Source organism: Psammomys obesus, unplaced genomic scaffold (genome assembly GCF_907164565.1).
Source record: "Psammomys obesus unplaced genomic scaffold, mPsaObe1.curated_primary_1811, whole genome shotgun sequence".
Lineage (NCBI taxonomy): Eukaryota > Metazoa > Chordata > Mammalia > Rodentia > Muridae > Psammomys > Psammomys obesus.
This window is the reverse complement of record NW_026592666.1, coordinates 6046990-6073028: the sequence shown is the minus strand read 5'-3', so window position 1 is coordinate 6073028 and position 26039 is coordinate 6046990. Positions and strand designations below refer to the sequence as shown.

Below are 26039 nucleotides of genomic sequence, written 5' to 3'. Positions count from 1 at the left end.
TGCATTTCAATTCTCAGAGCACCTTCTTGGTTCCTCTTCTTAACTAGAGATGGTCACAGGGAGAGCCATAGGTACCGTGGTACCTGCTGATAGGTCTCTCAGCATTTCCCACATCTCACTTAGCAAAAACTGAAGCCTAGGGCTCCTATCTTTCCAACCCATACTCTTTCTAGGAATTGACTGAGTATGCCTGCGCTTTGCAGAGCAGTTCACAGTGAGGCTGCGAAGCGTCCAAGTTGCTCAGGGACTACACTAGAACTGATTTTCAACTAGTGAGACCCTCAGAAAAACTCAGAATACACTGCTTGCTTATTTGCTTTTGACACTATGTCTACCCCCTCCCAAAATAAGCTCACTGTTTGAAGGGCATCTTCTCGAGGCTCATGAAGTTTAGTTTTTAAGGAAAAGAAAAATCCCAAATACTAACTTTACATGTTTCTTCTAGACTGTGGGGGGGGGGGGGGAATACATATTTTTTTTGGCTAGTTTCCAATGTAGTGATAGATTTCCAAACATTTTTTAAAGAATCATGATTGATTTTGACCCAAACAGTATTTGCCCAATATATATTCAAGCCTGGACTTTAGATGCTGTCAAATGTGCTTCGTTTAGTAAAACAATAATGTGAAGAATACAAAGTAAACAAAATGCGCAACAATTTCCAGTGGTTATTAGCAGAGTCGGTGTTTTGCTTTCCTGTTATACATTTTGAAAATGGCAACCGTGTGTCAGAAATGTCCCAGCCAAATTGTAAACAATCACAATCAACCATTTGAAAGTTATTTTCAAAATGAAAAACAACCAACAGCATTCACTGACCTTATGATACATCCCACAAAATAATCATTTTTTCCCTTTAATTGTGAGTCACAGTGCATAACGAGGCATTGTAAATACTGGTGTTCATATGCAACACACGTGTTTCCCTTCTTTGGCCCTGTGAGACCTGTTGTTGGCATGGGCACTAACACTCTGTGTATAAGGACCCCCACGTAGCTCTTGAAGGATAAACACTCAGCACCATTGAAACGAGCCTTATCTCAGAGGAAACCTGCTTTTTACAGTGAGTTTCTTGTCAGTCAAGTCCAATCCTGAGTGCAAAATATCAAAGGAGCAGGCAACTCAACAAAACTCTGTGTGTGAGAAGAAGTAAAACTGTATTCATTTTCATCCCTTGTTTCTCTTCTTAACAAACTTCCAAGAACCCAGTGAACCAATGAGTAGGAACTCTTGATTGTCAATCTAAATGCTTGCTCAATAACTTGAAATATCTCCAAGTAAAGTTTAGGATAAAAACCAGACACTTCCAAATGCCTTTATATGGAAAAGGCAGCCAAATGATGGTTTGTAGCTTTCTTGAAGTATCTGCTTACACTTTAGCAACTGAGAAAAGTGTAAATTTCACACATGCCATCTTAGAAGTTACTGAAAATTAATACATGTCAGGCTCCAGCATGTGTGTATTGGGAAAATGTCTTCGAATACATTCATATGGGTAATAGTCTTATATAAAGCTGGAGACCATAAATGTCATCCAACAGAGTGTACAACCCTAAATAACACTCCTACATTGAAGACGTTTTCCAGCATATTACAAAGCAAAAACATAAAATGACTCTGAAATTCACATACACTCCAGAGTGATTTTAGCCTTTTTGTATACGCTGGTATATATCAGGAAGCAGTTGCCTATCATATACATTTAGTTGACCTGTGAGCCTCATCATCATAGACATCCTCTAAAATTTCCAAATGTAGCACACTTCCGTTAGTGGGGAAAATAGCCCATGTGGACATACATAAAGCACAAAGCAGAAAGAACAGAAAGATTTATTTACTAGTAAACTCTATCATTTCGACAGTCCTAAGCGTGAAGGGAAAGCATAGAACTCAAGGTGGTCAGACTTCCTGAAGCAGGTCTCGATGGAACATGTGTAGGCTTGGATCCAATTCCATCACTAGCTGAGTGTGTGTCTCAGTGAGAGTTAGCCAGTCTCAGCGACCTTTGTAATTGTATCTGAGAACTCAAATGAAAACTAACAGGAGCCTCCGAGTCCCATTAATAAAATTAACAGGAACAGAACATGAAATAGAATATTAAGGGTCTTTAAAAACTGAGTATCAGTTCCATTATTGCTGCTGTTTGCTTTTAAGTTGGTTTTTTGTTGTTGTTGTTGTTGTTGACATTTTATTTATGATCCTAGATTTAAATTTCATTGGGTGTTGTTTTCCTAAACATTTAGCACTTCTAAGTCTAAATTCCTCACATGGAACTACAAGTATTGGCATCTGCTCTTCCTATTTTACACAGGGCAGTTAAATACCCATTTTGCAGCCTACAACAATTATGTTACACAGCATACCGTGTAGTTAAGTATCCCATATAAAAAGAAAAATGGGCATATTTATATGAAGTGGAAATCGAGAGTAGGTATATAATTCTTCACGTTTCTGTACTCCTCTTAAGAGTCCAAATTATTATATATCATTTTTTATGTCATCTGTAGCATCATTTCTAAGAGACCTTAACAGAACACCTAAAGTTTTCATTTGGGTTTATATTGCCTGTATTTTTGTTGCAGTGAAGTTCAGTATAAACACCAGATATTTAATTTTTCCTTATGTCAAATAATAGACAGTCAAATAATAGAAACGTGTCTCTATTCTTTAGGTCCTTGATATATATATATTTTTTGAGTTCATATTCTTCATCCAATGCCTACCCAATGACCTATTCTCTACTGTAACACAGCAGTAAGCACAAAGGTTAGGCACATGTATCCCTTGCAGCTTATGTTTCACTAATTTAAAATCACCTTGCTATTTTAGTTTTTATCAAATTGTTAATATTTTTCAAACATTATTTTGTAGAATTTTCAGCTCTTGTACTGCCGCCGATTTGCTTTATTTCGCAGATGAGAAAGATCACGTGAAGGCCTGATAGTGCATAGAGTGTAGGCAGTCGGTGCTGCCAAACCTGGGAAGGGAATCTAGAGGAGAGATGTTCCTGTGTTGGAAGCTCTGCTGGCTTACATACACTCACACTTAACACTGGCACTTTTGGAAGTGTGTTGGCCTTCACAGTAACTTTAAATCTCCAGATAACCCTGGAAAGGATCCAGAAGGTCTGTATCAGCTCAAACAAACAAACAAACAAACAAACAAACAAAAAGCAATAGAGTTCCTAGCTGGTCATAACATGCGCTCAAAATCAACAAACCATTTGTCTTACAATTCTCTATCATTTGCTTTTAAGACCAATATTGATTTTTGTAAGCCTGATGTTTATACCACATTCCTCTCAACTCTGGCTTCTTTTTTTGTGGTTTGTGACTTTTTATGTGGTTTGGTGACTCTAACTAAATTATGTCTCTAATTTTTAAAAATGTGTGAATGGGAAGCTAGCTCTTCTGGCATTAATATTCATTTTAAGTGTCTTGCATTAAACTCCATTGTACTGTGCATGGGTCTGCTTTTGTTAGTGGTTTGGAGACGAGGAAAAAATGAATATGTCTTATATTTGATACTGTTAGCAGCAAGGAAACATGAACAAATGTAATCAACTTGGAGAGGAAATGTGATCTCTATGCCTAGAAAACATTTTTTAGCTCATGGCATGCTTGATTGAAGTGGTTCTGAAGAAGAGCATTCCCGTAGCCTTCCTCATTTTCCATCTTATTATGTGTATAATACCAAGAACATCGCCCATGTCCCGAGAGTCTGTAGAATCTATTTGTATCAGAGTAATGAAGAAACCAAAGAAGAAATAGATACATGTGTATGACTGTCATTTTTAAAACTGGTCCAACATCACAAGGTCGATTATAGGTACATGGATTTGGAGGGAAGGGGGTTTGCCATAACATCTGTAAAGTGCCTATGGTGTTGTGAAACTCAGAAGACTCTTCCTCACTTTCTCTATTGGTGAGCAGGACAGAGGTCTGTGATCTAGAATGATCGCTTCCTCTGATCTAGTGTGTGAAACTGCTCTTTCTTACAGAATTCTGAAGTGTATTCGTATATTACAAATATACAAGTTTGTATATTACAAATACATTAAAACCTTTCAGAGAAAAAAACCCACAAATCACTTTTCCATTATTTAAGTCAACCCCATTTTTACTGTCAGAAAGTTTTTATTGCATCGTAAACATCCGTGTCCCGCTAAATTTATCAATCCAGAGTTTGGTAGTAGAAATATTGGCCAAATGAATAAAAACAAAATAAAATTCCAGAACCACATTCTAAAACTCACAGAACGAAAGCCCTGCCTGCTGCTCCGTGTGAGTAACTCAAGTTCTGCACCCTTTTTGTATGATGCCTTTTACAGAGACTCTACGGGGGTCTGATGTTTAGAGACTGATGTTCATTGTGATTTATGACTAAAAACACATTTTAACTTTTAAAGTATATATTTACTTACTGAAGTAGAGTCTTGCCCAGAACTCTGTGAGTGTGGAGGTCAAAAGACAACTTACATCTCCCTTTAACCATACCGATGCAGGGGCTCAAACTCAGCTTACTTTATTTTGTAGAAATCTGATGATTAATTGTTATTAATTTGGAGAATGGAATGTCATCATAGCTTACTATTTTAATTTAACAATGCAGAAGATAATGGATTAAAGTGACTTGTTTAGTGTATTGAGCAAATTCAAGAACAGTCAGTGTTAAGGCAGAACATTCACACTATTTCACAGGCTGATTCCAACTCAGTCTGTACAAGACTGGGTATATACACACATTGGACGTTCTCTAGTTCTTCCAACTGAGATGACCTCAAACAATGGCATCCCAGTAGTTCCCTGGGCAACTAATACTCAGGAGTCCTCAGAGCAAAAGATGGTTCTAGAAACAGTGATGAAAATCCATACACTAGAGCAGAAATGTCTCTTACTGACAAGGAGTTAAGAAGGTGCTTTCTCAAGCCCCACTGAGGTTGTATGCAAAGAACGTAAAAGCTAACTGGTTTTTATGGTCTCTGATTCATATACACTGGTGTGGAAAACAGAAATAAGTTATTGTGGGAAAGAGTCATGTTTTCCAAGGGAAAGAGGGGAGAAGAGCAAGTGGTTATCATTATCACCAATGATAAACACTTGATAATGTGTGCACCTGATGTGTGGTGTGATACAAAATGAACTTTGACTTCCTGGTCTTTTCTCCCAACTCCAGTTATGATAAAAGAGCAAACAAATTCCAGCGAAAGGTCTTCCTTGAAAAGAGCCAGCCAATAGTCATCAGGACAGCCAGGGTCATGGAAAGCATAGGGACAGTGGAGAGATGCCTACTGAGACACAATGAGAAAAAAATGTAAAGTGGCATCCATACAAGATCCCAGAGCAGAAAATGATGGGAGGCAATATCTAAGCACTCTGAATAAAAACCAGCAGCTTTTATTACTCTGGTATTTATAATGGCTCCTTAATTATGACGAATATACCATAGTAATTTATGATGTAAATAATAGGAGACACTGAGTGGTGTATAAGAGAATCCTGTGAGCTATTTCCTCAATGTTTCAATAAGTTAAAACCTTATTAAGAAGTAAAATACATTAAAACTAGAAGTCTCAAAGCATACGGGCTTCGGGAATAACCTTGTTTCAGTAATAAAGATCTGCAAGTAAATATATTAAAAGAAATGCAAAAAATATCATTTCTTTATAGTATGCTATAGTGTTTTCTAAGAATTTCACCAAAATAAAGGCAGCCACAGTTAATGTTAGAAAATTATTAACAAATAAATTTTGTATAAAAGCTGTTACAGACAAAAATGTCTATAAGTCATCCTTAGAATTCCGCAACAAGATTACGGAAAATCAGCCATTAACTGCTTTTATCCATTAACTTCTTGGTTTTCTACTATTATATGATTTTTATACTTAATTAAATGCAATTTAACTATGGATATTGATTCAGGTAATGCAACCTACCCTGTTAAAGACACGAAGTGATGATGTCCTTGAATGGAAACTTACAGCAATCGGTTTGCAAGAATTTCTTTCTTCACAAAATAGTTTAAATATGCCTTTAAAAATCAATACTTAATTCCCAGAGCTGATAAAGTAGTTCATAATTCAAATTGAAAAAGGATGGTGAAAATCAGGTCTGTTTTAAGTGAGAACTCAATTGGAACTTTTAGGTTCATCTTTCTTTTATTTTATGTGCAATGTGTGCAGAGATATGGTTAGGTGTGTGTGTGCTCATGGGCAGAGGTCAACTGTACTGAGTATTATTACTCAGGGGTTTTTGTTTTGTTTTATTTTATTGTTGGGTTTGCTTGATTTGTGAGATGGTCTCTACTGTCTATCCAGTAAGCTTCGGAGATCCAAATGTCCCTGCCTCCCCAGATCTGGAAAGAATAATCATATATTATTGTGCATTGTATATGTGTGTAGATAGATAGATAGATAGATAGATAGATAGATAGATAGATAGATAAGTACATACATATATATGTATACATATGTGTGTATATATGCACACACACACACACGTCTCCATACTATTCAGGAAGCATTTTACCAACAGAACTCTTACTTCGGTCTTTTCTTTTCATTTTTCTTTTTTTTTTCCTCTTTAAAATTCTAAACACTGTATTAGATATTTTGTCAAACTGATATTTTATAAACTGAAGTTGCATTCTGATGTCTCTGACGTTTATACTTTAAAAGATGTGGCCAGTGGATCAGTAAGGAGAGCCATCTCTGAAGTGTAAAAGCAATATTTACCTTTTGAATCCTGGACAATTTGTGCTCTCTTTGTTCTTAGGATACATTTGTACCCTAAGGCTGTTTCTATACATGCTCACTTCACTGTCAAGACCCTTTATAAACCATTGTAAATCTTCACCTGGAAAGAACAGCTAAGAAAACAGTCATGCAGACTTAAAGTATGAAAAAAGGCCACTAAATATATTCTTTCTAATGAATCATGCATTAAAATAGAAAACACTTATAACAATACATACCTGAGTATATGATGTCACATCCAGTGGTATATAATTTCTTCATTTTAGAATTATTTTTGTTATATTTTGAGATTCTAATATAATTATATCATGTCCCCCTTTGCCTAACTCCTTCCAAACCCTCGCATACACCCCTAAGTGATCTTTCAAATTCATGGTCTCTTTTGTTACATACATGTATGTGTGTGTCTATCCATTATATAAATATAATAGATGCATATTATATGTGTGCATATAATATGTTCATACATACATATTCCTAAATATATAAGTACAGTCTGCATTATGTATGTTTTCAATACTGACAATTTGGTATTGAATAATCAGTTAGTGTGTTATTCCCTGGTAAGACTATTTCCCCTTCTCTTAGCATTTCTTAGTTGCCTCTAGTTATTTATGCTTCTAGATAAAAACATACAGTGAATGCAGACAGGAGAAATCTGTGAAGGCTGTGAATTGGGGATATTTCTTTCGATTCCTATCATTACACTTGTCCAATTTAAACATGATTGGATAAAGCAGCCATTCTTCAGCTTCTAGGTGATTGAAGCAGCCATTTGCATGCAGATAGGCATAGTGAAAAGGGCACTGTGATGAGGGTTCTTCCAGATTTAGGGATTCCTTGCTTGCTTTTGTCCTAACATCTTTGAGTAAAGTCACTCCCCTGCTCATCAGACTGTAGGTAGTAGCGAACAGGAGCATCGGTGCAGACACGCACGCAGTTCCTTTGGGATGTATTGAGACACTGCTGCAGAGAAGCATACAGCTATGCTATGCCTAACACCGATAGTCACTGAGCCAATTATATGGAACTGAGACTATTTTTTTGTCATCAAACTTAACTAGGCACAAGAATCCAGAATTCCACTGGGTCATATCAAGGTCCTCACTTTCAACCTAAAATGCACAGTTATACACATATCTTTTCCTTTTTCTCCCTATGGAGATTAAAGTTCTCTAGGGAAGAAGCATCCCTCCAAGCCGTCCATGAGTACAGTTTCTCTCACGTCGGTCCTCATTTTGGTGTTGACATCTAATTGCATTGAATCTCTGCTCACATTCCTGACTGGGCGTGAGAGGTTGTCACCTTAAAACCAGAGCCTGTGTTCCACCTTCTCCCGTCCTTGACTCTGACCTTCCAATGGTAATGAGAAGCTATGAACTGAATTCTTTTATTATCACACATTTGCCTTAACTTTGAGTGTTATATGAAGCAAAACTTCCAAAATTAAATCCATGAAAGAACTTTAAGTTGTAATTACGCAGTCTTTTAAAAAGAAAGTCAAGGTGATTGAAGCTGCCATCTCTATCTCCCTTTTTCTCTAAATATATATTTGCAAAACTAGTAGAGATGCTATATAAGGCATATATGAACACAAAAATGGTTATTTGCTGTATAATATTTACATTAGTATTTAAGCATATAAAACACAATGAACTGTATTATTTATTATATTATATAAAGCTACAGATAATACCTATCCCATTTTATAAAATTATACCCATAGAATTTGATATGTATATATATAATATACTTCATTGCTATCTTTTCACTGTATAGATTTTGATACAAATATTGTATATATATATTAAGGTATAAACACAGATAGATTTATATTGACATCTCAGTTGCATTTTCACCAATGCCTTAAATATTCTACTTTGTTTAAAAAAACATGAAAGAGTAGTTGCATTTTGAATAGCTGGGAAGGCGCAAGAATAAACACGTTCACTGAGAATGCTGGTGCCAAAAGGGCAGAGAAGAGTGGGGCGAGGTGCAGAGATGGTTGCCAACTCAGTGTTGCTGCATCTCTTAAGTTTCTTCAGGCTGAGTTTTCCTATGAAATTCTTGTAGCTATGATAATACCTCTTTGGCCATATCAAACAGAGAAGACATGGCAGAATTTAAGATTACACTGGGATAGACTGATGGTATTTTGCCACCTTTCTGAGATATCTATCATAAGATACTCAAGACTAACTGGATAATGAAGCTATCTTTAAAAAAAAAAACTGGTTAGCAGTACAAAATACAACAAAGATATGTTAAGTAACCATTTATTGTCGTACACACTTGGCTTCCTCTTCTTGGCACCATGAGTATTTAGGAAAGAGAAGATACAGAAATTTCTTTGAACAGCCATAGAAATTGTATGTTTAAAACAACAACAACAACAACAAAATAGTCTGAGTAATATGTTAACAAAAAGTCATGCAAACCTTTTAAATAAATGAAGATAAGATTATTTAACCAAGAGCATTCTACAATTTTAAAGCACCATTTTATCATTTGAATAGGAATCTGAGGCTGCCAAGAGTGGCTGAGATCCTGGCATCCTAGCTATATTCTGAGCCACCTTTTTTCATTCTATTTTCTTGAGACCTTCACTTTCCTCATACACTCACCAGAAAAGTGGGGAAGTTTGCATGTAGATGAATGAAAGCTAAGTGGCAAATGAAATACATAAACATTTCCAAATGCCAAGATCACAATACCAATCAACACTATTTTAAAAATGTGAAGTTGAAATGTGTTGTAAAGAAAGTGGAAGTGGGAGGTGAATTAAAGTATCATCTTGTCAGTGCTCATGACTGGAGAGGCAAATCCAGGAACATGCTATCACTGGAGGAAATGTCAACTATAGCGTCTTAATATGAACGTGTTAAACAGTACTAGTCTAAATTGGTTACCTTGCTTACTGTTGTGATGAAGAACTTGACAGAGCAGCTTCAGAAGGGAAGGGTTTATTTGGCTCAGTGTGAGGGTTTAGTACATCTCAGTGGGAAAGGACTTGGCAGCAGGAGCTCAATACATTTGCTCACCTTGCATTCGGCATCATGAAGCTGAAAGGGCTAAATTATTCTGCTCAACTGCCTTCTTGTTTTTGTTCTGTCTGGAACTCCAGCCCATTAATATTGTCATCAACTCTTTAGACTGTGTCTTCTCCTCAAGTAACTCGATCTAGGGAGAAACTTCCTTACAAGTATGCCCAGACATTTATCTAGGTCCTACCAAGTTGAAAAATTAATATTAACCATTAAAGCAGTTTCACATTTTTAATTTTTTTATTACTTATTACAATTTATTCACTTTGTATTCAGGCTATAGCCTCCTCCCTTGTCACACCCTCCTGGTCACACCCTCTCTCCCTGTCCTTCCCCCATTCCCTTCCTGTAGTCCCCTAATAGAAGAGATGCTCCTTCCCTACAATCTGACCCTAGGCTATCAGGTCTCATCAGGGCTCTCTGTATCCTCTTTCTCTGTGGCCTAGTTAGGCCATCTCACCAGGGGAAGGTGATCAAAGAGCAGGCAATGAAGTTCATGGCAGAGACTGTCCCTGCTCCCCTTACTAGGAAACACACTTGGACACTGAGCTGCCCATGGGCTATATCTGAGCAGGGGGCCTAGGTCCTCTCCAAGCATGATCCGTGGTTGATTCATCAGTCTTGAGCATCCCCAGGCACAGATTTTTTAGCTTTGTTAATTCCCTTGTGGAGCTACTGTCCCCTCCAGGTCTTTCTATCTCCCTCTTCTTCCATAAGATTCCTTGAACTCTGCCCAAAGTTTGGCTATAAGTCTCAGCACTGGCTTCCATACCCTGCTGGGTGGAGTCTTTCAGAGATGCTTTATGGTAGGCTCCTGTCCTTTTCTCTGTCTTCCTCTTCCGATGTCTATCCTGTTTGCCTTTCTGAATGAGAATTAAGCATTGAAAATCATTCTGGCGCTTTCTCAGAAAATTAGAAATAGTAATACTTAAACAACCAGCTATACCACTCCTGGGCATATACCCCAAAGATGCTCCACCATTCAACAAGAACATTTGTTCAGCTATGTTCATAGCTGCTCTATTTGTAATAGCCAGAATCTGGAAACAACCTAGATATCCTTCAACTGAGAAATGGAAGAAGAAATTGTGGTGCATTTACAAAATGGAATTACTACACAGCAATTAAAAACAAAGAAATCATGAAATTTGCAGGCAAATGGGTGGAACTAGAAAAGATCATCCTGAGTGAGGTATCCCAGAAGCAGAAAGACACACATGGTATAATTCAATTACAGGTGGATATTAGACATATGATATAGGATAAACATACTAAAATGTATATAAAGAAGCTAAACAACAAGTTTCACATTTCTTGAACTTCATATTATGTAGGCATTTCTGATCAACTTATCTTGCAAATAGTTCAAAGAAGTATCATCTTTAAAAAATTTGATAAAAACTGGAACTCAAAAAAATGGGATGCGGCATACCAATTCAAAATGCTTACCTTTGTGCCACCATTTTATAACTTTATGTCTTATTTTATGTATATTGTTATCTTCCTGTATATATGTATACTTCTATACCACTTTTGACTCTGGTGCTGCTAAAGGCCAGAGAGTTTGTTGAATCTCCTGGAACTGGAGTGACAAATGGTTGTGAGCCACCATGTGGGTATAAGGAATCAAATCCCAGGTCCTCTGAAGAACAGCCAATGCTTTTAAAACTGCTGATTTATTTACCCGGACTCTTGTCAAAGTACTTTTATTACTCTAACTTAATTGGAACAATTGAAATGAGTGTTTTGCGCTGCATAGGCTAAGCATGTATGTGCACAGAGAACTATGTCTAGAGAATCACACACATCTATGACATCAGAAAGAAGCCTGGCCAGCAGTGTAGAATTCTGATAATCTTATGCCTGCCCTATAGGTGGTCTGAGGGAGACTAGGAGGACAGCTGACTAAGACCAAGTCTGTTGAACAGTTCCTGGAAAGCATACAGAAGCAAGTTTGCTTCAGTGTTCCTGCAGCCTTTTCTGTCTTCTGTTTCAAGAGAGGTCATCCTTCAAATAGACAGTAGGGTTCTTAGTAGCTTTTGACCTTTCCTTTTATCTCCTGAGGCTGGGGATTTAATTTATGTTTCTGCCCTCTCTCCACCCTTTTCATGCTCATTTATTCATTCTTGTATTTATAGCTACTCTTATCCTAAAAATATTTCAGCGGTTTATAGAGGTCAGATACAGATATTACAATCTGAAAAAAAAAATTCACTAATGGTGCAAAGGCAAGTGTGAAACAAGATGAACACAGGCGAGTTGCCTCCCCTCCCCCCCCCAAAAAAAAGCAACAAGGAACTAGAAAAATGTAACTGAAGAAAGATCCCACAGTTGAGAGGGTTTTATTGGTAGAAAATTATGGACTTTTCAGCCTGTAAACTGTGTGGGAAATTCATCCCAAAGTCAAGATAAAGGGAGGCACATGATCCTGGAGATAATGCCATGGGGTAAACCACTGGTGCATGTCACACGTTTGCTTCTTATTCAGCGCTAAAGGCAAGTTTATGCAAGACACCGAATGATACTCCCCAAGGTAATCATTTCTCCCAGGATTCCGAGTGCTTCCCAGAGCTGCGGCTGTGGCACCTGGTGGTCTCTATTCCTGGCCTGTACAACATTCTGGATTTGATTCCAAGCCCCAAAGTGAGGGGTGCTTCTCCGGAACATCTCATTCTAGATTTTCACACACCTTAGATGCTCTGATAGCCCACCAGGAGAACCAGAAGACTGCAGAGCACACCACAGCAAACTTCCCTTCAGGTAAACAGCACAAGTGAGAAAAAAGGGGATGGTGGTGGAGTTTGCATTAACACACGTGTGAGTATCAGCAGTTAGGGATGACTTCGCCTGGGAACTTGAAAATGTCAAGTGAGATACACTGGTGCATAGATGACCCCTTTGTCTATATAGATGAAATACCTGGATTCAGGGCCAGCGTTTGACTCAGAAAACACTTAAGTTCATATTCAGTACACAAATGAGTGATAGGTATTCATAAATACTGGAAAGCAGAGGAATAACATTGTCAAGATTGAGGAGAGCCATTATAAAAAAGAAAATAATGGGAAAGATGGAGGCATAAAGCTCTCTTAGTCACCAAATTTAAACAGTGTGTGTTTCAGAGAAATGAAAATGCAAGTTAAGAATTGTGTCTCCTGTTGGAATATAAACTGCGTAGTTCACCATGATGGGGTTAAGGTTTTGAGCAGTTAATCTCACAGTGATCTTAAGATAAAGCTCACCATGCCATGGGTCCATTATAATCATACACACACACACACACACACACACACATGCACACACACACCAAAGATGTTTCCTGTATCCTGTTTGGAAAACAATTTTCTTCTTTATATTCTATTATTTTGCTTTGATATTGTATGTACTTGCTTTTTTAATTTTTTTGTATGCCTGTGTTTTTCAGAATCAATTTGCATATTCTTCTTGACAATTAAGCTAACTTTTCCTTTATTCTCTCTGAAGCTTTCAGATGCTCCTCTGTATTTCTAATCATTTCCTCTTAGAAAATCCTCTTTTATCTAACAGGACTATTGATTTTACAGGGCTGAGGGGGAATAACTTTAAATGTTGTTGGCTTGTCTGTGTCCTGAATGCCAACTTTGTCCATGTTTCTTTATACTCTTTACTCTGAAGAAGCACAATGTGTTTCAAATTCCAAAGCCAGCAAACAAAACCTGAGGCAGAGTTTGTGAGCTTCCTGTGCTGGTCCTGAAACAACAACAGAAAGGAAGAAAAGAAAAACCACTAAGTTTTGTAGAATTTTCTCTGCTATTTTGCTCAAAGAGTAAGCCAGTGCTCATTAAAACTCCATAAGGTAGTTCATTTTCAAACCAGGGGGAAAAGCAATTTGATAATCTAAGGATCCCTGTCACATCTGTATAATGCCTCAGCGAGCTACAAATTGAGTAAATGATAGCTTCCTTCTGGTATGTTTATCTTGCAATTTTTCTCCAATTGTTATCTATTTTTTCTCTTGAATGCATTATCAAAATTTTAAGACATAAGAATTGTGCAGAAATAGAATTTGGCATTTCCAATAAGGATGGGGGGAGGCAAAGTCAAGAAAAGATATTCAGGGCACTTGAAGAGGGGAATTCAATATTGCATCAGTTAGTCATCAGAATAGCAGCATTCTATTTCTGAATTTAGCAAGAACATAATGCTATGGGATCAAAGGGAGGAGTCAAACTCCCTGTGGAAAGACTCATTTGCATACATGTCCACATGTCCACGTGATGCAGAATCATTCAGGTTATCCTGCTGAACCCCTTCAGGTGTATCCTGGGTGCTGATCACTGGAGCTAGAGACATGGTTCAAGCAAACTGCCTGCCACAATATCATGAGGATCTGAGTTGGGATCCCAACTCTGAAGCCAGGCATGCTGGCACGTGCCTTTTATCCTAGAGCTAGTGACACAGAGAGCAGAAGATCTTTGAGCTTCCTCTTTGTACTGGTCTAGACAACTGGGGATCTTCAGTTTCAGTGACAGTGTAGGTCAATCAAGACATCATACTAGATCCGGAGCACTCGGGGGCACTCAGGATGCTACGGCCTGATGGGATGATGCGGTACCCTCTAAATCTGTATCTCTGTGTTAGAGCAGTTCTTATCCCTCACCAGGCAAGTATCCGTGTGCAGTAATAGATGGTGGTTAATGCAGAAACTCACAGCGTGTCAAAGTGTCGATAGGGTGCTCATCCACACATGGGTCATTTCTATAATATCCCTCACAAGGCCCAGGCACCATTACAGAAAGGTGGGGGGCAAATAATTATAATAAACAGAGGTTGGTGAAGACCAGAGCGAAACAGTGTTTTCTGGAAACTATATTCATTAATTCTCAGAAGCTGTGGTTGCCTGCCCAAGATCAATCTAGTCGTCATTCTTCCTTGTATCAGGAAGCTGCTCATTAGCTCTCACCCCTGAATGAAGAGCTATGGATGGTTGAGGGCTGCTGAGAGAGGGTAGGTCTATCTGTCTATTTTATTTAAGGGTGTATGTCCTGGCAGGGCCACCATGATCAAGCAGGAATATATAAGCAACACAAATTGGAGTCATTGGATTGCTAAAAAGTAAAAGAAATAGGTTACAAAGTTGGGAACGGGTAGGGAGATGGGCACAGATCTGGCAGACAGTAAAAGGAGAAGTGGGACTGAATATAATCCAAATACACTACATAATATTTTTAAAGAATGAATGAAAACACTTTCAAAAATTTGGACCCAGGTGTCTTTTCTGAGACTGATTCTCCAACCAAGGACCATTCATGGAGACAACCTAGAACCCCTGCACAGATGTAGCCCATGACAGTTCAGTATATAAATGGGCTCCCTAGTAAGGGAAACAGGAGCTGTCTCTGACATGAACTCAGTGACAGGCTTTCTCATCACCTCCCCCTGGGGCCCCTGGATTGGGGAGGTGCAGCCTTGCCAGGCCATAGAGGAAGATAATGCAGCCAGTCCTGATGAGACCTGATAGGCTAGGGTCAGAGGGAAGGGGAGGAAGACCTCCCTTATCAGTGGACTTGAAGAAGGGAATGGGAGGAGATGAGGGAGGGAGGGTGATATTGGGAGGGGATGAGAGAGGGGCTACAGCTGGGTTACAAAGTGAATAAATAGTAATAAACAAAAAATATATTAAAAATTTAAAAATACATGTAAGGGCATACAATAGAGACACTCACATTGACCTTTGCACCTCTCCCGCCACAACACATGCTCACAGACACATGCACACACAAACAGAACACTCAAAATTAATCACTCTCTGGATAACACAGATTTGTAACCTAATAAAAATTCTCGTTGTTATTTGTAAAATAATAACAAAAAATTGAATGTGCTAATTGTTTTATCGGTTCACCTTAAAAGTCAAATATTGTTTGGCTTGTATCATATACCTTACAAATCATTTACCACATCTTATTTTTCCAAAGTAGTTGATAATTATTTGCAATATACCTTTTAAACTGCTGTGTAAACTGAGGGAAGATTTCCTGTGTGGAATTAAATGAATGAAATTTTATCTTACATCTAGGGAGCAAAATGAGTATTTTATGAGTGTAATTTCCAATTTAATTGCCTGCATAGTCTGTATATTTGACTAATTTTCAGCCCTTTCTTTGATGTACCTCTGTTTACAGAACAACAGTATTACTCAGGAGAACCTTTTCAGTATGCTTCTGAGGTAAAGTTGACTTACCCAAAAGTCATCCTAGCCTGTCTTTCAATACTGAGAGTCTTGTACCTACAGGGACCTGAGTGTGTTGTGAGCACCAGCTACTAAATTAAAATTCTCAATTTCCTGCAACTAGGTTTCTTCTAGAACCTTGCCTAATTTTAATTTCCATGCTCCCAGTGTACATTAATTTACATACCCATGTTAAAGTGAGCTATGTGCTGAGAAACAAAGCCTGATTCAAAAGACTTAATTAAAAGCAAAAGGAACATGAACGGCAGTTTAGATATTGTAAGTATGACCTATGCTGGCCTATTATTTATTGATTTATAAAGACTCAATTTCTACTTGAGAACCCCTAGGGAATGATTACAGAATAAGATATTTGCAAAACTGTAAAATAAAACCATTAAGAATGACAGCAGTTTGAATTAATCATGTTCTCAGTGGGCTGTGCCATGAAGATTAACAGGGCAACCTTTCCTTTCCATTGCTAGGTAGACCAGAAAAGCTTGGCACTGGTGATTCAGGAGCACCTCATTTGTGGAATACACATTAATTTAAATTTTTTCTTAAAACAGAGCTATTCACCCACCAGCGATATTCCTCCTTTCTGTAAGTCATTCACAAATGTTTAGAGCCATATTTGGAGATATTTCTGTTTGCTCCTGTACGGGGGAGGGAGAGCTGCTATGGCCAAAAGTACTGCTAACACCCCATGCACACAGGACCACCATCCCCTAGCAAAAATACTAACTTCACCAAAATGTTAAACAGCACTAACACTGAACTTAATATAAAAACTATTAACATATACCTAATACAGGTTTAGCACATACTCTTTGTAAACCTTATTTCAGAGAAAAAAAAACCGACATGTTTTCTTATGAAAGGCCAGAAACAAGATACTGATTAACGTTTAACCTCAATTCAGGGATGTCTCTTTGACAGCATTCTCCATGCTTACCATTTATGATACCTCTCAGAAATTATTGTACGGTACTGGATCACCCTGTCACTCAGCGAAGCTCCAAACCTTTTGAACCCTTTGACTTACACATCACATGATCTGCACTGTCTCCACGTCTTCATGGAGTTTACAGTGCAAGAATTTCATGTATATGAGTTTGACTCACACAAATAATGAGCCCTTTATAAACTGTGAGTAATATTATGAATGAAAGGGTTATTTGAGGCAGACTGACAAAGTTTCAGAAAGCCGAGGGCACTCTCCTGGTTTGAAAGGGAAGACATGATCTATCAGAGAAGGACAGACTTACCAGGAAAGAAAAGAGAGGCCAGACAGGACATGTGTCAACTGAAGGATGGACAAGTCTGAGCCTTCCACAATGACTGGGATCTTTGACCAAACACCTCTTGTTTGATGGCGTATGTGTGCATCAGTGTCCAAAACGTCTCCCCAGTGGGGAGAAACGAAGCTAGTTCTTTGATTAAGATTGCCATTCTATTTAACCAATGGCTATGTTCCCTAAGGATTAAAATTTAATCCCTCTCTTTGAAGAAGGGGAGGAATGAAATAGAATGTTCTTATTATCATGTGAGTAACTATGAACAAAGAGAGCAAGGTAGAGAATTCCTGGAGGAGAAAAATCAAAGAAGAAGATTTCTCTTTGCCTAAATCCCTGTTGATTCTTAGTCTGTTGTACCTCTGGTCTTGTCTCTCTTCTTCACCCCTCCTAAGATCAAAGAACACATGAATTAAAATCCAAGTAGTTTTCACAACTTTGTTGACTTTTGCCAACTAAGAAAACTGAGGTGCTGGGGAGTCCTCATTCATTCATATATTTTGAGGAAACCAGTGCTTTTCGGTAGTGTTGAACCCACTGGAGTGCAACTGAGCAATATAGGTCTAGACAATCGCATGCTTTGTAAGAATAAAAGACATTTTAAGAACATGGCCTTACAGATGAGTCAAACAAGAACATCTAGCAATGAACGTGCCCTGTGTTGGTAAGCACTCAGTAAGTGTGCTTGAGACTCCGCAAGTGATTTAGAGAATGTTGACTTTGCTCAATTCAAAACTGTAACAGAGAAAGAACAGAGCATGGTTTCAGTATTCCCAAACTCAAGAAGAGAAGGCTCACATATTAAAACATATTTAGTGCGCCATTCTGAGATTCACCTCTACTCTCATCTCTAAAGTTACTATTAGTTTTTGTTTGTTGTTTGTTTTCAAGACAGGGTTTTCCTGTGTAGCCTTGGCTGTCCTGGACTCGTTTTGTGGATCAGGCTGGCCTGGAGCTCACATCAGTCCACCTGCCTCTGTCTCTCTGAGTTCTGGGATAATAGGTGTGAGCCAGTGAGCCCAGCTTTAAAGTTATTCTTATTATAAGAAGTCCTGTGTGTGTGTGTGTGGGGGGGGTGTTAATCCTGGCATCATTCATGCTGTATTTCCATTAACAATAAACCTTTTTCCTGAGAGACAGTGTCTGCCCCTCCTGATCTCCCCCAACACTTTTTAACCACTTTTGGACATAGGAATTCAGTCAAAAGTTTCTTTTGTCTTCCTCACGTTGTTTTGGCTAATACAAAATACCATCAGACTGGAAACTCATCCCAGAACATAGCTTGGCACCTGCTGCCCTCCCTGCTGAGGTCCTCCCACAGCTCAACTTTAGTCCCTTCCTGCCTATCGTCTTGCTCCTTCAGCCATTGCACAGACACACTGGTAGGCTATAGGTCTTGCTAAATCTGAGGAAGCGTATCCTTCTCCTCTCAAACACTTACAGAACACCTGCCCCTTTGCTGAGCGTGTGTTTGTGTGTGAGTGGGTGGGTGTGAGAGTGTGTAAGTGTGTGTGTATATGTGAGCGTGGGTGTTTCTGAGACTGCATGTGAATGAGTGTGTGCAAATGTGTGTCTGTGTGTATGTGACTGAGGGAGAATGTAGTGTTGAGAATGTAGTGTGAATGTGTGTGAAAGTGTGTGAGTGTGTGTGAATGTGAGTGTGGAGGAGCATGTGAGTGATTGTTGAGGTTGAGTGTGTGCGCAAGTACGTGGGAGTGGATGTGAATGTGTGTGTATGAGTATATAAGTGTGTGTAAGTATGTATGAGTGTATGGGAGAATGTGCGTGAGTGTGTACATGAATTGTGTAAGTATGTATTTGAGTGTATCTGAATGTGTGTGTGTATACTGTAGCATCTGGGAAGAGATCAAAGGACAACTTTCTGGAGAGTATCATTTCCTTGAACCATGTGCTTCCTGGGGATAAAGTCCAGGTTTTCAGGCTCGGATCAAGGGTGTACGAGCCCTCGCCCCAGCCCCTCTTAGTGCTCTTGAGTCACCTCCAATGAGCGCATCATCTGCTTCCGGGTTAAAAATCTCTCAACGAGACAACAAAACCTTGAAGGTAACGTGACAGCACAGTTTGAAATACATACACCCTATGTTTCCCTTCTATTTACAATCATTTCTTCTAGGGTTTCCTTAATGTACCATCCTAATACTGCAATATACACACGTGGTTTTTACTATCAACTTGTTCATTTCACTTGTTTTTCAGTTACTTGCTCACTTTCAGTGAATTTTTGTGAATCTGTTTAATAAACAAATATCCATAAAACATTAAATAGATGCTATGGAAACTTTGCCTTGCTTTCAGAGGTTTTCAACTTAAATAAAAGAAATATGAACATACACTGGTGAATACCAAATGTTTCAAGAGCTAATTATAAACATGCATTTTCATCTCAACTCTGCGTGTCACAGTGTGTGGCAGTTCCATCAAACTGGCTTGTATCATTTCTCTCTCTCTCTCTCTCTCTCTCTCTCTCTCTCTCTCTCTCTCTCTTTTATACACTGCGAAATGGTGTGGTAACATCTGCTCCACTTAGATTGGAGACTGAGCACACACATGAAAAATGACCAGAATAGTGTTCGTATGAAATTAATACTTGCAGAAGGTCACAGTAGCTACTGCTGTTACCATGATTTTATCCACTCATGGTTATTTGTGGTTTATAAAGAAATACACATCTCTTTAGTTAACAGGTCTGAGTCATCAATACCATGCCTTCTTTTGAAGTAAGGGCATTTACAAGAGGAAAAACAATTGTAGATGAGGGTTTGCATAGCAGGCTCATGATAATATGATATCATGAAATCTTTTCATCTTACACTGCATCATTCAAAATGTCAAAGTACATATTATATTCTATAAGTTATCAGAAATCCATTCATTTAAAGGGTTCAGCTACCTAAATTTCCGATTCCCATAGAGGTAAAAATGTATACATAAAACAATCACACTTGACTCTACTAAATGAACTTGTGGCAATAAGTTTTACCACAAAACTCTTGACAGACACAATAAAATCCCACCTGGATGGTGGATGTACATCAAGAAGGATACAGTTCATTTAAAACGGATGTTAATTTAGTGTCAGACAGATAGGCTGTGTGGTGGATTATAAGTCCATTCTTTTTTTTTTCCCCTGCTTTCTAAACCTAAGAAGATTTACAAGTCAAAATTAAAATTCCATGATTTTCACAAAAATTCAGTTAGGAAAAAAGTAGTTTTGACATTCGGAAATAAAACAACCTAGAAATAGGAAGTTTAATCTTATCTGTTTGGAAGTTCCCACAGACATGGGGTTTTCAGATAGGAAACATCAACCACCATGAAATGCTACTGATTTAATCCATCAAAAGACTGCTGAATTGTGTGTTACTTTCATGTGATTAGGAGATGTATTTTTTTTGTGTGGTGTGTCCACTGAAGTGCGATGCTGCTTCCTATAAAATCTCCCAGAAAGATGTTTACATAGGCAGACAGAGAATGTCATTCAAGGCAGTAATCAACCTCAGAGCTGTCTCAACAAAATAAGCCACCTGTTTTAAAAATCAAAAACACAAAGTATATTTATTTAAAACCACATCAGAAAGCAACATTAAATGCTTTGTTTCATAGTCTTGATATATGAGAAAGAGCAAGAATGTATTACAAAGTAGTGACAATTGGCATAATGTTAAGTAAATGCAGATATTTTCCTATTATCAATGTGCTTCTGCTATTAATAACATTCTGTAACTCAGTACTCAGTCATTTATTCTATTGAGAGTTTATTTAAAATCTTATCTACATATTCATTAGGTTTGCTTATTTTTTCTTTTCTTCCTGAATTTTTATTTTTGGTGATTATTTTAATCAGGTTGCATACTTCATATTTCTATGTAAAAAACAAAAAGCACTAAGAATTTTTAATATTCTTATATATGCATTTTAAATACTTGTATTTCTTTATCATTTTAGTCACATTTGTTGCTTTTATATTTCATTTTTCTACCAATCAACATTTTACCCTCTTGGTATGATGTTACTTGAATATTTTGAATGAGTGATATTTGGACGTTTATGCATACTAACCTCTTCATAGCAGTTAAAGGATGATTTTATATTTACTTAGGAGATTTATTATATATTTGAATTTATATAAAAATTTGTATGCTTTTTGATATTTCAAAACTGGCATACAATAAAAATCACCTAAAATACTGAAAATATGTCAAGATCAGGACAACTTTGTAGTGTAAGCCATTAAAGAGTTAATTCCTACTGCTTTGAAGTTTTGTGTTTTGAAGGATTTTTATTAATCCATTTTGCTGACAGCATTCAAATACTGAGCCAGGCCCCAAGGGCCACGCCAATAAAAATGTCAGCTCAGTTCTCATCTTCACAGACACAGGTAGATGAGCCCAAACAAGAGACAACAAGATCACAAGGTTAAGAAGTATTAAACATACAAGTGAGGCTGATGCAAACTCTCATAAGATTGTGGAGGGATAGATGAGGTCTAGTCAAGGGATCACCCCACAAAAGCATACTCTGTGAAAGAAAACGTGCCACTGACAAGAGCAAAAAAGAACCACACAGTCACAAGGCCAAGGTGCAAAGCTGAAAGAGAAGCAGAATGAAGTGGACAGGAGCATCATGGTAGCTCCTGGCAGCCATGTTCAGCTGATGGGCCTCTGTGTCTTAGGAGGACCATCTCCATGGTGGATGATCACCATGGTAGAGCGGAATCAACAAACATGAGAGAATCTGGAAACAGAATCTCCATTTCTATTTTTACTCTTTTCTGAAGTCACTCCTACTGAGCCTGCACCTGTGCTCTGCTGGGCCTCCATTCCCACTACTTTCCTAATTGTCTTTTTTCCATTTACTGAAAAAAAGCACACCTGCCACCCATTCCGAATTTTACGTTGGCACAATACCCTAGGGCATAAGTCAATGTCATGCCCCTGAGTGTTAGTCCTACAAAAACAACACAGTGACACAATCATGACAAGGTGCCTGCCTGCCTGCCTGTCTGTCTGTATGAATGTATGTCTATTGTCTTCTTCCAGTCTATGTATCTATCTAGTATTTATTTATTTATTTATCTGTTATTTACTTGTCTAATCTAGCTATCAGTATTACTCAAAATTCTCTATAGAGGAACAGAACAAATAGAATACGTGCATATTAGAAGGAGGTTTATTATATTGACTGGGTTGTCGTCAAACAACAGCTACCAACACGCTGAAGAGGCCGAGAGCACAGTAGGAACTCACCCAACACACTGGATGCCTCTACAGTCCCTGCCTGGAACTGCAGGCCCCCAGGATTAATAGAGAATCACTGGTCTTCAGCACGTACTGAAAGCCTGAGGAGGCTATGTTTTGCTTTCAGAACAGGATGGTAACTGAAAAAGGAGCAGCAGAGACAAGGCAGCAACAGGGTGGAGGGTAGATACACTCACTTGCAAGCTATAAAACAAGTAGACAAAAAGCAAGGACTTCCCCTCTTCCAGCCTTACGTTAGGCCACGTAAGATTGGAGGAAGCCATGTACTGAAGGGGAGAGTCTTCCCGCTAAGGTAACCTGTCCAGATCTTCCCTCCACATTTCTTAGTCCCTTAGGTAAATACAGAGCCAAACACAACCAAAATTAAACCACTCTATTAGCTGTCATTTCTCTAATCTATCCTTCATCTATCTAACTATATCATTTATCATCTAATTTATCCTTCATCTACCTATATCATCTATCTATCTATCTATCTATCTATCTATCTATCTATCTATCTATCTATCATCTGACTATCCTATCTATATCTATCTACCTCTACCTATCATTTATCTGTCTTTCATCATTCCTTTTATTCACTCAGCCTTTCAAGTGGAGTTTTATTTAAAAAGTAATCTCTTACTGAAGGAGAGAAAAGCATGCTAGTTTTGGTGTATATTTTGAACAGATTGTCCCTATCCTTTATTTCACGTTAGCAGAAATTATCTTTGGGGGAATTCTGGTTTGACTAGGGAGACTAGTATTTAAAATACATGTCACAAATATTTCTTCCATAAGTAAGATACTTAGCAGTCAGCACAAATTATTTCATGAAAACATATAAAATAGTAAACAATATAAAATGGATGTTCTAAGATTATTTTGACTTATAATGAAATTTTTAAGTACTGGCTTTAAACATGTGGAGTTTTAAAAAATCATTCTTGGAATAAGTAATAAAAGTTCATACAAACGCCTTTACTTACAGCAAGATGATTGTATTTGGTACTTGGTTCACTAAGAAACTACTGAACGATTTTAATAGTACTGTACATAACTTGCACCCAGAAGGAGTCAGAAAACCTCTGAAGAATAGATTGCATTGTTTTTAATGATTTCTTCTATAATCAGAGCAAAAATACTGCATAATTTACTATTGATAAAATATTAATAATGTAGTGAGACATCTCTTTGTGCCTAACACCATGATAAAATATCAGTAAAATTAATCAATATCACCAAATTAATCAATATATTAGACACACTGGATTATGATCTTTCTTAATTTCAGTCATGTGGCTTAGCAACTCATCAAATTTAAATGAGAATATATTTTTATATTTTGTTACCTGCTTTTGCAGAAAGTCATCAGCAAACTCGTGAAATAGGGCATTTTTTCCTAACTTATCCTGAAATCCAGTCTTCACTTTTGAAGTATTTCAGGGAACAAATGAGAGTGTGCTAAATAGTGCATAGAAAACGGCACATCCTCTCTGTTAAACAGGTTGAACATAGTGAGAGAACATCAGATGCACACGGACTTACAGGAAAACGCAAGCACCATTCCGTTTTAAAGAAAGAACTGTGATTGTGGTTTATAATTCCCATTTATTTTGTAGAATTTGCATGTACCTGAACTATTATATATATATAATAGATACATACACATCATACAGATTATATACCTATACATGTTTTATTTCACCAATCCATCAATCCCTTTAACTCTAGCACACTACTATTATGATGCAACTGCCTACTGGATATCATTATTTTGTAAGGCTGAAACAAGAAAACCTGAAATAGAAACAAGAAACCATTTATAGACATTAATGTTTAACCTCATAATATTTAATTAATAATAATTAAGCCTGGTAATATTAATCCACTATGACTTCTTTAATGCAAAAGGTAAATAGAGCTCATCCAAGGCAGACACTTACGTCATGGTGGGATGAATTACTTAAGAGAAATGCTTGTTGCATTCACTGCTCCGCTGTTCATGTTCAGTAGTAGGTTTCACACACAATTCCTCTCTCTCTGTCTCTCTTCTCTCTGTTGTCTGTCTGTCTGTCTGTCTGTCTCTATGTCTCAAACACACACACTCACATATGGTAGGTTAGGGGATGTTAACATCTATTTTCACATATCAGGAGGATATTAACAGACTTGACAAATGTTACATGATACATTTTTCTTACATAATAAATTTTAGGCTGTTATTAACTTTCTTATGCCCCTAATATCCCTCAGAAATGTACTTTTACTTGGCTCTTACACTGAGTTGTTAGTGGAAAAGCCACAATTATAATAAGATCTATTTCCTTCCAAGTTTTGCACTACACTGCATATTTAATATTATTTAATATTTGCAACACTATAATATGGACAGTGATATGCAGAAATACGTTTTTGTTCTGCACATAATTTTACTGTGTAAATATCAGATTCAAGCTTTCGCACTTCTGTATAATTTCCTATGTATTGCATTTTCATAAATGCTTCAAAGAAAGAAAAACAGATAACTCCTTGTCAGAAAATTGCAAGGAGGAATTCATGAGATATAGGAATGCCTTTGTGAACTCAATTTGGAGCTTGCCTTGACTGTTTGAAGAGTCATTTTTTAACTCTACAAAAATTATTTTTCATTTTAGACTATCATGCTCTAGGTTTTTAATATCTGGTAGGACTGTAATGTTTTCTCTCTCATTGGAAACAACAGCAGCTGCTGAGAAGTTGAAAAATTACAATTCCTATTCCCCATAAAAAGAGGGTCAGGGATGGGGACTAACTCCCACCTTGCAGCTGAATTTTGGAATTGGGTGCTTCATGTGCAGCATGCATTCGGTGGTCACAGGCGACTGCAGACAGTGACACAGTGGTTCACAGAGGTTAAGGGACTTCTATGTGCTCGTGGGGTGAGCACCACAATGTAAACTCAGGCAGAGACCTATGCCTGCAGAGGTGGCTTTTATACTTACTGCTATTGCTGCTAACTTCACACCACAAGAAAGTCTAGCAATAAACACTTCAAAGGTGGCAGTGCTGAGTCACCGAGCTCACTGTCTTCAGAGGGAATGCTGACTTCCTATGGGTGGAGGATTAATGATAGAAGCTAGGGTGGCTGAGGTAGCTGGGCAGGAGAGGGGAACACACCCTAAAACACCATGTCCAGTACATGGTCGTAGCCCAGGAGACGCAGTGAAACAGCAGGCAAATGAATTGCCGATTTAGCTATAGTTAGCTTAAACACACTCCTAGAGAGTTTGAGCTTATAGGTTTATAAGGCCATACATTTTATGTTTAAGCAAATTACTTAAGTTCAAGTAGAAATATAAAGTAGGGACTTTCGTTATATACAATCAGTTCAAGACTGTTTATGCTGTCAAGTATCTATTAACAGATTTTATCTTCCAACAGAAGGAAAGTGTGTGTGTGTGTGTGTGTGTGTGTGTGTGTGTGTGTGTGTGTGTG

The 26039-nt window shown here is 37.8% G+C and overlaps 1 protein-coding gene across 5 annotated transcripts in view; it reads left to right on the top strand.

Annotated features, from left to right (window-relative positions):
• The window catches only part of Grik1 (glutamate ionotropic receptor kainate type subunit 1), a 379259-nt gene that overhangs the window by 1544 nt on the left and 351676 nt on the right, over window positions 1-26039 (top strand). The window lies entirely within an intron of this gene.